Raw genomic sequence first — 16,315 nt, 5'->3', positions numbered from 1 at the left:
CCTAGAGTGCCCTTGTCCTGCAGAGCTTTGTATCAGATCCCCACTCCCCTTTCAAATACAAACCTTACCTCCTCCCTGATGTCGCAATCCAAATAACCATTCTCCTTGGTGCTTCTCCCTAACCCACAGCCCTCCCTGCCTTCCCCATTGCTTTGACCTCTGTTACAACCCTTCCCCCAAATTTTATTAGTGTGCAACCCAATGGTCAGCTGTCTTCACGCCCTCTGTCCACATAGGCTTCTTTGTGCTCACCCTGCATCAGCCCAGATGCTAAATGCAGCCCAACCCTGAGTTCCCCAAAGGCATCCCCTCACAAACAAGTTGGGGAATATTGCCTTTACAAATGATTGTGTTATAGGAAAGGCGGAGAGCAGAGACTTCATAGCCATACACACACACCCCCACCTTCCTAGCAAACTGTTTACGATTCTCGGCAAGCCCTTCTGTTCTCCAAATCTTTGCTCAGGGAGTTTCTCTCCTCAGTCTTCCTCAGTGAACTCCAGATCAAGTCAGGCCTCCATACTCTTTTCTCTGCATGGTTTCCGCATTCCTTGCATCCAATGTATTTCCTTCCTGTTCTAAGAGGCAGAACCCCATACTTGCAAGCATGCACCCCCAAATCCATCCTGATGCTCAGGCAAATGGAGGCTCTCCATCAGTTCTGCCTTCTTTAGAAAGAGTCAGGAATAGACAGAGCAAAGAATGTTTTTCTTATGACATGCATGTGAGTTTGTTTTCCTCCACAGATAGTGCAGTTCAGAAGGCAAGGAGCGTGTCTTTCACATCCACCCAACCTAGCACTTTGAGAATATACAACGTGAGCCTGTGAGCAGCCTTCTCCTCTAGCGGGGACAGGGACAGTTCTAAGCCCTTTCTGTTTCTCGGTTCTTCTCTTCCCAAGGAAAGCCCAGGACTAGAGTCAAAGGAAAGTGCCTGAAGACACAATAGAAGCTTAACAGATAGTTGTGAAATGAATGAGTCAGTGAGTCAAAGGGAAACCAGATAAAAGAAAAACGTCAAGAGCACCCTCACTAGGGTTGTAACAGTCTAACTAAAGGGAGCATTGAGAACCAACCAGGGGTGATAGAATGAAATGAGAATAAAGAGTGATAGGGTGAAGTGTGAACACGGGGTTCCGGTGTTGGCTCTGCCTTCCCTGCCACGTGGAACCTTGGGGAAATCTCTGAAGCTCAGTTCCTCATCTGTCCCATCAGCCTGCCTGCACACGGTCTAATATGGACACTGATCACCAGGGTGCTCAGAGCTGTCTGACATTCATGTTTGAGTCTTGTACCCCAAATGCCCAGACACCCAAGGCCCCTTGGCGCCTCCGCATCTGCAGAAAGTTTTTCTTGGCTGCAGTCCTGACCGGGGGACCTTCACTGCCTGCTGGCGGGAAAGAATTCTCGGTTGTGGAAAATGGTAAACTCTACATATTTTACAAATGAGAGTCCAAACTCCCGATGACTCTAAATGTGGTGTGAAATGGACAGAAGTCATCCTGCTGGTATGACATGCCTGAGATAGTGTCACTCCCACCACCACCAACCCATGCGGACAGGCACGTCCGGGAAAAAGAAGCAACAAGTCAGGGTGCCTTGGCCAGTGTTGGCCTTCATCCCTAACCCCTGACCCGCAGCCCCTTTTCTGTGCTTTTCCACATTTTTAAAGAACAGACTGCTGCGCGGGAAAACTGTCCAGAGCCGCCTAAAAGCAAAGGAGAAAGGGAATTAACAGCTCTCAGTCCTGAAGTGTGATCCGGCCAGCGCCGGCGGGATGCGGTGGTCCCCACCATACCTGCGGAGGGGGAAATCGTTTCAGATTGAACAGTCACCAGTCTCCTGCCACCAGGGCCAGAGCTGTCAGATAATGTGCCCGGGGCGGGGAAGCGATTTGGAGGTTAGAGACATTGAGTCCCCAGGAAACAGAGAGAACTTGTTGATTTTTAATTTGCATTTTTTCCCCTCTGATTTGGTCGGGATCTTAAGGCAGCCTAGACTTCGGTTGAGATGTGGAAATGCCCAGTGGGTATTCGGTTGGTCAAGCAGTTGTCCTCCGTTCCCGGAGTCAGCGGGCCTCTGGCGCCCTGAGGAGCCCAGCACTGCTGCGTCCTCCCCAATCCCTAAGCCTCTGACTCCTCCTCCCGGACCGAAGCTCCATCAGGGAGAAGTGCCCGAACCGCGCGGCGCCCGCGCCCAAGTTACACCAAACGGACGCGGGCTCGCAGCGAGCGGATCCGCATTCACGCGTGTGCGGAACGCGCGCGCGCGCGCGTGTGTGTGGCGCGTGTGTGTGCGCGCGCGCGCGGGGGTGCGGGGCGGGCTCTGCGCCCGGGGGCAGGGCTCCGCGGGAGAGTGGCAGGCGGACTCGCCGGGCGGCTAGGGGCGGGGCGCCGCAGTGCCGTAGTAGCGGGCAGCCGGGACGCACTGCTTGGGAGGCGCGGGTACGCGGGCAGGCGCAGGACCCCGGCTCTGCCTCTCCCCAGCACCGCCGCCCCAGCTCCGCGGCGCCCTCTCGGGCTGCCCCCCTCCTGGAGAGGGCTGCGCTGGCGGGAAGGCGCCCAGACCACAGCCTTGGTCCCCCTTCTGTCTGTCGGTTCCTCTTTCCTCCCAAGTAAGGGAATAAGCCCCGAGGAAGGAGCGCCCCGGGGAACCGCGCAACCAAGTGTTGCATGGTGAGGTAAGACGGCCGCCGGCGCAGCGGAGGGGGCTCGGGCTCGCGGGCGGCCGCAACTTGGAAAAGGAGGGCAGAGCGGGAGCCCGTCGCGCGGCCAGGGAAGGGAGCCGCGGGCGAGGCCCCTGTGCCCACCCTGGCGCTGCCACCTGCCGCAAAGCCCCTGCGGGAGGAGATGCCCCGCTGGAAGGCTGAGGACGCGGGAGCGGCACGGGTGGGGCAGCGGCTCCCTCTCCGACTGGGAAGATCTTCCACACCCCAAAGGTGTGCGGGCGGGAGGCAGCTTTGCTCCGGGCACTTGGCTCCAGCCACTGACCAGATTTTCGCCTTCTAGACGCACCTTGCCTCCTTGGTAGCCAGTTCGCGCGCCAGGGTGCCCAAGGGCGGCGAGGAGCGGGGACACTTTTCCTAACGTCTGGCCGCCAACGCCTCTGACCGTCCCGCGGGGTTCCAGACTTTGGGACAGTCCGCAAAGCCGCTGGGCTAGGGGAGCTTGAAGGGAGGCTGGAGAGAACACTGACACCTTGACAAATACGAGCTAGGGAGGGAGAGGAAGGTCGGGAGAGAACATAAAGCTGACCTGTTTAGTGACCGAGTCACGACATGCGTGTCCGTGTGTGTGTGTGTGTCTTGAAGGGCGAGCATCTAGTATCACCTGTGGGGCTTTCCAAAACTCCACTAGGCCACCTCACCCTGCATATTCTGACATTTTCTTCCTCTGGATGGATGGACTAGAATTTGCGGAGGGGGCCGCGGAGTTCCGGAAAGCCCTACAGGTGACTCTGCTGCGCCGCCCCCACCCCCGCCATCACTGCAGTGGGAAGCCTGGGACAGGAGCGAGGAGGCGTCTCCAGATGTGAGCGATCCAGCGGCGGAACTGAGAGTGGCGGGCACGACTCCCCCTCCCCGCCGCCGAGGGTCTGCGGCAGCGCGCGGTGATGTGTGGCTGCACCGCAGTGGCGCGCGGGAGAGCTGAGAACCCGCCGACGCGCTCGCGGCCAGGCCCGCTCCTCCCGCTGCATTAGCATACGATGACCTCGCCGTCCCGCGAGGGCCCGGCAGCGCTGTTTGTCGTTCTTTCATTTCGGGGTCTGGGGGCACGCGCCTTGGGTTTGGAGGTGTGGACCGGGGGTAGTCACTGATGAGGGGCATCGGTCAGGACACAGGGCTGGGAACGGGCCCTCAGGTTCAAGTGGGGAGAATGAATCCGGGATTTCGGTGCCTGGGATGCTTTTTGTAAAATACAGCCCCCCAGAGCCACTTGCTGGAGCACAAGGCACCCTCGTTGTCAGTGAAGGACGTTAGATCGTAAGGGCAGTTGTCATCACGGTTTGGTCACGTACTTACACGCACACACCCCTACCTTTGTGCTTTATGATTCTCTCATTCCAGGGATATGTCCTGATTAACGTGGGAAGGGACTTCGCCGCTCGACGTGTTACAAAGGACTGTATTTGCCAGAGAGTCCGTTCTGAATATAAATTATACGCATTAAATAAAGCAGGTGCAACTAAGCTAACTTCCCTGCTGTACCCCTGGTCTTAAGTCTTCTCTTTGCCAGTCACCCTTAACATTTATGTGTCTGTGTAGCGTTTATGTGTAGCACTGTAGGCATTATCTCAGGTATTTTTCTGGGAGGGGTGCAAGTAGATGAGTCTTTCCCACCTTACACTTTTTTTAAAAATTTAATTTAATTTTGTTATGTTAGTCACCATACAATATTGTATGGTCACCTTATACTTTTAGTTCAGTGTTTGGTTCAGATCAATCAAGATCTGGGAAGAAAAGGATAAATATCAGAGCATCTTGGAATCTAGACTCTTAGAGATACGAGAAACCACTAAGGACACCAGTTCCGATTCCCCCACCAACTCTCCACAGAGCACTTTCAACAAGTGGCACCCAGAGGTCCCAGCTGTGCACTCTGAGGCTCTGCCAGGGGAACAACCCTTCCTGCTGATCCCTAGGGGAGGAGGCTGCCCCCAGCTCCTGCTTTGGAAGAAGGGAGAGTTGTGGTAAAATTCTTTAAAAACATCTTACTGTCTTCCATCATTACATATATCTTTTTAGTGTAAAAGTAATTCGAGTGGAATGAAAAAAATTAGGGAAGTTGGAAAGTGTGCAAAGAATCAAACCAACCACCCACAGTTCCACCACCCAATTTTCTCACTGTTACTATATTGGCATATTTCTTTTCTATCCGTTTTTTGCCTTGAAATCATATAACCTATAGTGAGCCTACATTTATTGAGTATCTACTAAACGTACGTTTTAGGTGCTAAGTATTTTATATTCATTGTGTCATTCAATCCTCAGAAGACTCTCTGAGGCAAGCATTATAACCAAAGCCACAGAGTTCAGGGGACTTGCCCCTGCCACACAGCTAGTGATTCCTTCGCCCGGAAGGCCAGGGGGATGCTCGGGTGGTGTGGTTTGGTCACATGAGGCCCTGGTCTATTTGAGTCTTTAGAGGTCACCTGCTTTGACTACGGCAGAGCAGTGTAATGGAAGTGTAAATTAGTGTAGCCTTTTCAAAAAGCAGCTTGTCCTATATATCAGGAGCCTTGAAACTTTCATGCCCTTTAGCCCAGTGATCCTGCTTCTGGGAATCTATCCAAAGAAAGTATTTGGGAAATGTATGCAGCAGGGATGTTGTGCAGAGTTATTTGTAGTTGCTAAATGACTGACAGTGTAATAATACACAGCCATGAAAATGATGTTCGCCAAGGATTTTTGCTACAACACTAACTGAGGGGACAGGGAGAGCAGAGAAGCAATAGTTACAGAGGCTAGGCAACCACTCAGGACTCAGCCTGGGTTTAAATCCTGGGTCTTACATCATCCAGCTGTATACACACACACCTGTGATTATGGAAACTATACAGTATAGAGCCGTACCTGCTTTTATGTGAGCAACTGTCAGTGGCAGAATTCTCTGGCTAGATGTCACATATCAGCTTTGGGCAAATCAAAAATCGTGTAAAATATACAAATGTTCGTAAGATCCCACTGCTCCATGTAAGTAATTAGAATAATCCTTACTCCTATTAGAGTGCATCACTGTCACAGCCAGATGCAGCCAGTCCAACCAATCCATAACAGCTTCTTCATGTACTGGCCATATTCACAGAGCCTTTTGTTTATACCAAGGAAAAGAATTCCGCATCAAAACCACAGTGCGAGTTGATGTCACCTTATATGTAACAGACTTCTTCTGCCTCCCTACCCCCCACCAAATCAGTTACGGTTAGTGACTACTGATAAAGCAATAAAAAGTAAGGTTATATACAACATCCCCAAAAAATGCCCCCAGGTGAGAAGATACGGCTGCAGAAGAGAAATGAAATTAAGCAATACAAAAAGACACAAAGGGGAACTGTTTGAAGACAAATTGGCCCTAGGCTATGAGTTTTCCCTAAGACAGTGTTTGCCCCATAGCCGCCTCTGCCACCGGCACTGGGTCTCATGGCCCTGGAGTATAACCTGTTGTTGTAAATTGAATAAATATTCATTGAGTCCCCTCTCTGAAATCTATTCAGGACTCTGCTCAGATCTTAAGCCATCCTTCTGGGAAGCCCTCCCTGACTGCTCATCTGGGTTAGAGACCTCTCTCTGCCTCACCCATAGCACCTGTGCATACACTTCCCTCACTAGGGTGAATCACTTCTCTGCATAGCCCCACTAAGCTGTGAGCTCATTGAAGGTACAGCCGTCACCATGGCCGCAGCACCTGAGATAGAACTTTTGCACCACAATTAAATGTGGCGAACGAACAAATAAGAGAATTTTCCAGGTACTGTACTGTGTGCTTTTTGTGCGTTTGTCTTTCCATGTATCTTTTTTTTTATTATGTTATGTTAATCACCATACATTACATCATTAGTCTTTGATGTAGTGTTCCAGGATTCATGGTTTGCGTATAACACGCAGTGCTCCATGCAGAACGTGCCCTCTTTAATACCCATCACCAGGCTAACCCATCCTCCCACCTCCCTCCCCTCTAGAATCCTCAGTTTGTTTTTCAGAGTCCATCGTCTCCCATGGTTCGTCTCCCCCTCTGATTTACCCCCCTTCATTCTTCCTCTCCTGCTATCTTCTTCTTCTTCTTTTTTTTTTTTTTAACATATAATGTATCTTTATTTGCTCAGACTAGGCAGCCTCAGAAATGTACCAGGAAAGTATCTAGAGCTGTGCTGTCTATGTCCACATGGGACTATTTCCATTTTCATTTAATTCATTAAAATTAAATAAAACTTAAAGTTCCATTCTTCAGTCACATCAATCACATTTGTAGTATGTAAATGCCACATACGGCTTCTGGCTACCACGTTAGAAAATGCATGTGTAGAACATTTCCATCATGGCAGAAAGTTGATCTGGATGGTGCTGGTTGGATTGTGAGCTTGGCGGGGGCAGGGGATGTGAGTCCACCATATTCCCTGCAACCAGCACAGTACCTGGCCCAGGAGGAGGATGGGAGCGGGGAGGAAGAAAGGGGAGGGATAGTGGTAGTAAATGGAGTAGTAATATTAGGTATACTATTTATTGGGCTCCTACTTTGTGCTCCACATGGTGCTATATTTTATATATGCATTGTCTCACTTAATCTTCACATCTCTCTGAGCCTGGTATTAACCCTGTTGTACAGACAGGAAAACTGAGTCTCAGGAAGTCTAAGTAAGTGCTCACAAAGCTAGTAGGAGAGGCTGCGTTTTAACTCCGAGTCTGGAGATTTCAGACCTGCTGTCTTAGGCCTTTTTCTTTTCCTGCCTCAGTAAATGTCGTGTGTGGTATTGTGGATGTGAACTGCCATCAGCTTGACTTCCCATGGAGCCAAAGAAAGGGTATTTTTGAAGGCTTCCCAAGGGAAATAATTGGTATAATTTGCGAATGTTAATGGCATTTCAAGAGTGCAAAATTTTGCTGGGCGCTCCAGAGGCCTTGTCCCTGGATGAGTGACAAGGGAGAAAGGAACCCACCCACAGCATGGTCTGACCAGAGGGCCAAAGCTGAGGAGAGCAGACCAGCCCACCACCACCACTCAGGGAGGCCTGTCACCAGCTCTGAGGGAAATACTGGCTTGGCTAGGATCTCACAGCCAGTTCATGGCACAGCCTGGCTCCAGTCTCCCTGACCAGTGCCCTTTGCACTGCTCCATGCAGCCTCCTACATCATTGGCTTCAGTGTCATCACTATCATTGTCGGTCTTGCTTCAGTTTTCCCTGTCTTTGTTCTTAAAGAATAAAATGCAAAATTTCAAGGGAGGCTGAATTAGTCTTAAATAGAGAGAGATTATTACCTGCTTCATCTTCCATTTCATATTTCTGTTAAAACGCTGTAAGGTTGAATTGGCAGTCTATACCAGTAATACCTGTTGAGCTTAGTGCCATCTGAAAAAAAGCAACTCTCTTTTAAACTTCCTCTTGAACTGTATCACCTGCCGCACACCCCCATGCTCGTACAGATGCTACGTGGGACCTGAATATAGAGCCCTTGCATTTATTACTCCCTTCATCTTGTTCAATTTAGTCTCTTTTGCCAAATTGCCCAAATATTTCTAGCTTTGATTCTGTTATCCAGTATATTTACTGTCCCTTCCAGCTGGCTTCCTGTCATCCCCAAATCTGATGAGCGTGACCTCTTCAACTAAGTCATCGATAAAAATGACGGACATTACGGAATTCTGAGGCATGTCACTATTTGCTCCCTCAAGATAGATGTTAATTCATTAAGTAAACAACACTCTTTCAGAAAATTTATTCAACTTTTTATACTATTACCCAGCCCATATTTCTTCAACTTTTTCAAAAAATTATCAAAGGAATCTTATCTAAGGTTTTGATAAAGTCCAGATACTCTTTATCACTGGTATTTCCCTTATCTGCCTGCCAATTACGTTGTCAAAGAAGTTATTTTGCTAGTTTGACATAAGCTGCTTTCAGTTAACCCTTGTTCGTTCTTAGAGATCACAACTTCAGTCCTAAAATCTCATTCCACATCCTATTCCAGAATGTTCTCTGGGATTAACATCAGCCCCTCAAGTTAAGAATTCTCATATAGGGCGCCTGGGTGGCTCAGATGGTTAAGCGTCTGCCTTCGGCTCAGGTCATGATCTCAGGGTCCTGGGATCGAGTCCCGCATCGGGCTCCCTGCTCCTTGGGAGCCTGCTTCTCCCTCTGCCTTTCTCTCTCGCTCTGTCTCTCATGAATAAAAAAAAAAATCTTTAAGAATTCTCGTATATTATTTTTCCCATTACGAAATTAGAACCTTTTTTGCCCTGGAGGTGATGGTGTCGGTAGCAGGGATGGTGGTGGGGATGATGGTGGTTGGCAGTGAGGATGGTGGTGGTGGCTCACTTACTCTATGATTCTGAACAGATTAAGGAGAGTGGTCCAGGGATATCAGTTACATGTTGTCTTAGCTCCCTGGGATATTATTCAGTTAGGCCAAAAGACTTGGATTAGTTTGAGGCAGATCTAAGAGTCTCTAGCATCATGGAAAATGAAATCAGGGAGTACCCGATCCCAGGCCTTTGTCTTAAAGTGAGGAATCCTCCTCTACCTAAAAATGTAGTGTCCTGCTTGGGGTCCCACATCCCCGAAAAGAACTGAGGTCTCCCACTCTTCCCCAGGGCATAACTCCATCTCTTCATCTTCATTTCTGAAGAAGCACAGCCTTTGTTTTTTGTTTTTTGGGTTTTTTTAAGCAATGTCCACTTTCCTCTTGGAATTAACCTTGGAAGTCATTGATGCCTCAGTGAAAATTCAAGATTTTTTCCTGGCATTGTGATTTAAAAGGAGAAAGTAAAAGCGCTTAAGGACTCTCATTTTCCAAGTGGGAAATGGGGCCAAAATTCTTCAAGGCAGGACAGGGGCACAGATAGAAAACGTTCAAGTAAGAAAAGATTTTTTTAATTAAGAAAAATCACGAGAACAGTAACTGTCCTTTGCATGTAACCACACTTAGGAGATAACAGGGTGCTCATATTCATGAGCTCTCCTGATTCCAATCATGATTGTGAGACAGCACAGGTATCTCCAGCCTTCTTTCAGTGGTGTGATTTCATTAAAGCAGAGGCCGTGGGGTATAGAAGAGTCTGTTACGGCAAGACAAGGGATGACAGGTAAAACTCAGTGGCAGAGTAGCTGCTGACAGACCCCAGACCCACCTGCCCAGATGGCCCATTTGGGCCCACCACGCTCTTCTGGTTGGTCTGCATGGGGAGTTCTCTCCTCACTTAAGGCACAAACAGTGTTTCATCTATACAGAAACCAGCTTCCCTGGTGGCTGATCTGATGTGAAAGTTCCAAGTAGCCAGAGGTCAGCAAGGCCACTTACTTTGACCCTTAGATGCTGAAATGCTTGAAATGTTTGGCCTAAACGTTTTCATTCCTTGCTCTATTTCTCCACTTCTCTGCTCTGGGACAGTGGCCCACAGCCCTTTACCAGCTGCCTCGGTGTCCCTGCCTTTCAGTTAAAGTGGAGCTAGATAAAGTTGTTTCCGTCTCTGAGAGGGCCAGAGGATTCCTTCCAGAATACTTGAGGTACATGCAAAAGCGGGGTGGGTGTTCTCATCCAGTTTCCCACTCTCCTCAACCCAGAGTCTCATCAACAAGTATGTCCATGATCCCCAGAATCCAACCCCAGGACACCCACTGGTGGAAGTTTGTCCCCTCCATTTTCCCATGCATGGATGTCCAGCAGCCTTTGGCTGATCACAAAGTGATCTTGCCCAAGCATTAGGAAGCCAGTAGTTACATGTTCCTATAGCTGGGGAAATTACCTCTTTGCTCCAAATCTTCCATTGCTTCTAATCTGTAAATCATGCAAATATATTCCTGAGGAGATTCAACCAATCATTTGACTAACATTAAATCAGCAAATATATACTGAACATCCCCTCTGTGCTAGGCATAGCAGTAGTTTCTGGGGATAGGACCCACTGGGTTTCCAGAAGCTGGGTGGGACAGAGCCAGAAACAGATATCATGTAGCATTATGTTTAGAGGAGATTTGGTGGAGGGTCACCTCCCCAGCCTAGGAAGGTGTTAGACCAAGGAGGTCAGGCATTACTCTTTGGAGTAGATGAACTTCAGCTGAAATTTGAAGGATGGGTAGAAGTGAAGAAGTGAATGTGGGTAATACATTCTGAGTGTGGGTAATAGAGGGAACAGTGTAAGCAGAGGCTCAGAGGCAGTTCTTGTCTCCAGTTCAGTGTTGCTGAAGCAAAAACCATGATTCAAGAAGTGATGGGAGACAAGCCTGGAAATGTGGGCAGGAGAGTCTTGTCTGTCAAATAAAAGAATGTGGATCTTTTCTGGTAGACAGCGGAGGGCCACTGGGAAATTTTAAGTGGGAACTGACATGGCCAGATTTTAACATTAGAGCAATCCTTCCAGCTAAGAGAAGACAAGAAGCAGGGCTGCCCTTTGGGGGGCTTCCATGGGAATTTAGGTGATATGAGGACTGAACAAGGTGGTACAGAGGGAAGGACAGAATCAGGAAAGAACTTGTAATTAAGTGGGTGTGAGTGTAGTGAGGGAAGCAGATGAACAAAGGGTAGCCCCCAGGCTTCCACCCCGTGGGCCTAGAAGAATAATGGTTCCAATGACCATGAGAACCAAGGAACAGGGTAGGGTTCAATAATGAGTCAGTTTGGGGCATGTTACATTTGAAGCGTCAGTGAGAGATCCAGGTGGAGATGTGGTTGATAGATGAGCTCTGTGGCTAGAAACCCAGATTAGGGAATCATCACTCTTGAGTGGTAGGTGACACCGCAAGAGCTGATGAGATTATGAGAATCAATGTTCATTTATCTTGATACATGTACTACCAGTATCTGAAAGATCCATGTCAAGGAGATCCGTGCCTCTTCAGTAAGGGAAGGACATTGCTCACAGCATTGAGAGTCCAGGCTTGATAGGCAAGCTGTGCCAGTAGCCATTTGCTGACTCAGCTAGACCTTCAGTGTCCCTTCTGCCAGGTGAATGGTCAAGCGTGGATTTTTTTTTTCTGAAACATTTATCTTCCTCTTCCACATTTGAGCTTCACAAATATGTAATCAAGGTCCTCTTCTCTAGACCAGTGGTTCTCAACACTGGTTGAACATTAAAATCACCTGGAGAGCATTGCAGAACTATCAGTTCTGGGTTCCACTCCTGGAGATGCTAATTGAATGGGTCTGGGGTCAGGGCCTGGGCCTGAGTATTTTTTTAAGGATCCTCAAGTGACACAGAGTTAAGAACCCACTGCTAACCAAGAAGTTCCCTCGGTGATTCCTCTACAGGGTTTTTAATTCCTTAGCTTCTCTGGTAAATCTCCTGAGTGCAGTACATTTTCTCTAAAAACCCACTTGAGCGTGTCAGAACCTACACTGGACGCCTCACTCCAGTCATGATCTTGTCTGCACATTACCCCTGTCTTTGAATTCAACAGTTATTTCTCCCTCATGCCTGCAAGGCTCGTGGGAAGCTTTGTTAAATATCCGGTACCTGAATTACATAACTAATATACCTGTCAAAAAGACTTAAGAATCACCTGCTATGACTTCTGAGTGAACCTTGGTTAGTTCCATGGAATCCTTGCTTTCTCTTTCAAGTGCTCACAAGGCAGCACTCAATCTAGCAGTTCTTGAATTTTGGTTTTTGCCTGGAGACTCTCCCATCAGAGATTCTGATTCAGAGATGTGCAGTGGTGGCCCAGAAGCAGCATTTTTCACCAGCACTCAGGGTGATTCTGGTGCAGATATATTACCTTTAAGAAATACCGTGTTAAAAATGGGAAATGAAGAATATACATTTAACTCATACCTACTCCCCTAATTTTTTATTGAAATGATCAGATTAATATATAAATATTTGAAGATACTTATTATAGTACTGACAGCCAGAAAAGGATACCAATGTAATCCACATGTCACAAATTTTGACAACAATCCATGATAAACAGTATACATGAGAGTGAATCAAGGGAAAGCTCAACTAACCCATAAGTCACCAGAGTGGAAGGAAAAGTTGGCCTGCAGATGAAAAGGAAGGAACTCCTAGAAGAATTTCACTAGCATCTCTAAGGGTAAGGTGACAGGGGCTACAAAAATGGGAGAAAATTATTTGCAAATCATATATCTGAAAGTGGGTTGATATTCAGAACATAGAGAGAACTCCCCAAACTCAACCAAAAAAACAAACAATCCAATTAATAAGTGGGCAAAGGATTTGAGAAACATTTCTCCAAAGAAGATGCACAAATGGCCAATAAGTACATGAAAAGATGCCCAACATCACTAATCATTAGGGAAATGCAAATCAAAACCACAATAAGATACTACTTCATATCCTTTAGGATAGCTATTGTCAAAAAAAGAAAAAAGCAAATGATGAGGATGTGAGAAGTTGGAACCCTTGAGCACTGTTGGTGAGAATGTAAAATGGTGCAACCACTATGGAAAACAGTATGGTGATTCCTCAAAAAATTAAAAATAGGAATACCATATGAGCCATCAATTTCTCTTCCGGATATATAACCCAAAGAATTGAAAGCAAGGACACGAAGAGATATTCATATACCTAAATACATAGCAGCATTATTCATAATAGCCAAAGTGTGGAAGCAACCGAGTGTCTATCAGTGAACAAAGGGATAAACAAAATGTTGTATATACCTACAATGGAGTGTTACTCAACCTTAAAAAGGAATGAAATTCTGATGCATGCTACAACATGGATGAACCTTGATGACATTTTGCTAAGTGAAATAAACCAGTCACAAAAGGACAAATACTCATAGGAAGTATTTAGTATAGTCAAACTCCATAGAGACCGAAAGTAGAATGGTGGTTTCCAGGGGATGGAGAAGGGGAGAATGAGGTGTTATCATGTAGTAGTACAGGGTTTTAGTTTTGTAAGATGAAAAAAGTTCTGTGAATGGATGGTGGTGGTGGTTGCACAAAAGTGTAAATATACTTAATACCACTGAACTGTATACTTAAAAATGGTTAAGTGGTAAATTTTATGTCATGAATATTTTACCACCATAAATAAACATAAATTGTATATAATGTATATTTTACCACCATTTTAGAAAGTATATATATATAATATTACAATATATATCTCAATATATTTTATATATATGTTGTATATATAAATACTGTGTGTGTGTGTGTGTGTGTGTATCAGGGGACTACAGCAGTGCTAGGAAGGTTGGTGATGGGAAACACCACCTCAGCATCTCAGTCATATTAGTGCCTCCTCAGACACACCTTGGCCAACACACATGGTGATGGATCATGGGACTCACAGTCAACACATGGTCAAAGCTCACAAAAACAGTATTTAGCAGTTCAGAAGAAGGGAGACATTGAAGAATGTAAAACTAATTTCTCCCTCTAAAATAGACACTAGTGAAAAAAAAGAAAACCTTTTTTTTTTCTTTGAAGTTCCAAGTTCTATTTACAGAGATTCAAAAGAATGTAACAGAAACTATCAAAAGAAAGCAATCTGAGATTAGGAAACTTTACTTCCTTTAAAATGAGAAATATTTTGCAGAATTAAAATCATGTAATGGAAACATGGACATTAGAACAACGCAGAACACTAAAGATGAGTATAAATTCTCACAGTTCTGATAGAAAACACATAAAGAAACAAACCAAAAGGGACGCCTGGGTAGCTCTGTCAGTTAAGCAACTAACTCTTGGTTTTGGCTCAGGGTCCTGGGATCCGACTGGAGTTGGGCTCCCTGCTCAGTAGGGAGTCTGCTCCTCTCCCTCTCCCTCTGCCTCTCCCCCACTCACACACATTTTCTCTAAATAAATAAATAAATAAATAAATAAACAAACAAACTTAAAAAAACACAACAAACTAATGAGTGAAAAAAATAGAAGCTATAATTCAACACGTTAAATATTAAAATATGGAATTTTTTAGAAGAGAAAATGGAAGATGAGTTATAAAAAGTATAGAGAAATATTTTTATGATTTCAATTTAAAATATTGTGTACCAGGGAAAATTAAAGACATATTCTAGTGGAAGTTACCAATTTATAAGATTTAAAAGAATCTATTGGTATGCAATCAGAAAAAAAACAGTATTTTTAATAAGCATGTGTCAGAGATTTTGTAGCACTAAATGTCAGAAGGAAGTTGATATATGGCTATAGAGTTTTGAGGTAATAAGATTGTGACCAAGAACTGTATTTAGTACTACACAAGGGAAAGAAAAGATATTGTCAGACAAAAGAAGTACACAGAAAGTAGACCGCCAAAATCCTTTAGTGGAAAAAGTATTCAGAATATTCTGATCAACAGGGAAATTAATGAATATTAAAATTGGGGGATGGAGATGATGTGATCTAAAAGATAGGAGGTGAATAGTGAAATCAGTAGAGGAGATTTAATGTTTAAACTTTATTAATATGGTTATGAAACAATACAACTGTCAAAAGTAATTCTTAGTTAAAAAGATAGATAAAAAAAAAATTTTTTTAAGATTTTATTTATTTATTTGACAAAGACACAGCGAGAGAGGGAACACGAGCAGGGGGAGTGGGAGAGGGAGAAGCAGGCTTCCTGCGGAGCAGGGAGCCCGATGTGGGGCTCGATCCCAGGACCCTGGGATCATGACCTGAGCCGAAGGCAGACGCTTAACCGGCTGAGCCACCCAGGCACCCGATAGATAAAAAATTTAATGATAATAATCTGAGTCTAAAAACTCAGATTACTCCAGAAAAACAAGAATGCTTGAAGTACTAAAGCTCTCAGTTCATGCTGAGACACATTGAATACTAGATACATTTTTTAAAAAGAAAGAAAGATGAATATAAGGCTAGAAATGCCATCTTTAACTTCAAATTAGGAGAAAGATTTGGAACAGTATGGCCAAGATTAAAAACTAATAAAGAAAATAGCAAGGGAACATAAAAAAAGAAAGTATAAAATAAGACGATAGAAGTGAGGTCAAGCATGTTATCACATTAAGTGTGAATGGCTTAATTGTTTCTATTAAAAGACAAAGAGACATGGATCAGGCAAAACTAATTCTAAATATATGCTGTTTAAAACAAAGTGGGACAGAAAGGAGAGGAAAAAAAGGAAAGAGTATAAATATACCAGGAAAATGCAAACCAAAGAAAGAAAGGAGAGCAATATTAATATTAGACAAAGTAGAATGGTACATTAACTGTGGCTAAAAGATATAATCCATTAGGAGGCATACTATCCATGAATATTTTTATTCTAAATAATATGAATATTAAAATATTTAAAATAAAATTGTCAAAACAATCACAGTGGAAAACAACATATTTCTATCAATCTCCAATATATTGAGTAACAAAAACAAATGAGTATGTAAAGAATATTAAGGATATAAGGAGTTGGATGCAATGGATATATATGCAATGGATTTCATATTCAAGAATGAAAGAATATATATATCTGTTAAAACACTTTTAAAATATTGAGAAATTTTGATCATTTTGTAAAATCTTGTGATACATTCCAAACAGTAGAAATTGTTCCAGCACAAAGAGGAAAATAAAATTCAAGTAGAGTTTCTCTAGGATAATATATTCTAGAAACTTGATGTAGCCTGGGACCTGTGCACATCCACCTGCCACTGTTAATTTAGCATTCAGTGAAAAT

At 44.9% G+C, this 16,315-nt stretch overlaps 1 protein-coding gene across 1 annotated transcript in view; it reads left to right on the top strand.

The window, feature by feature from the left end:
• Positions 1 to 2,472: 2,472 nt before the first annotated feature.
• Positions 2,473 to 16,315, top strand: part of DGKG (diacylglycerol kinase gamma) — a 208,205-nt gene continuing 194,362 nt past the window's right edge. The window contains exon 1 of the mRNA XM_034999770.1: positions 2,473 to 2,679. The gene's annotated coding sequence lies outside the window, so the exon portion shown is untranslated. The remainder of the gene's footprint in view (positions 2,680 to 16,315) is intronic.

This window comes from Mirounga leonina, unplaced genomic scaffold (genome assembly GCF_011800145.1).
Source record: "Mirounga leonina isolate KUSES-001 unplaced genomic scaffold, KU_Mleo_1.0 Mir_115, whole genome shotgun sequence".
In the NCBI taxonomy this organism is placed as follows: Eukaryota; Metazoa; Chordata; class Mammalia; order Carnivora; family Phocidae; genus Mirounga; species Mirounga leonina.
The sequence above is the reverse complement of the archived record's forward strand: the minus strand, read 5'-3'. Positions and strand labels throughout refer to the sequence as shown.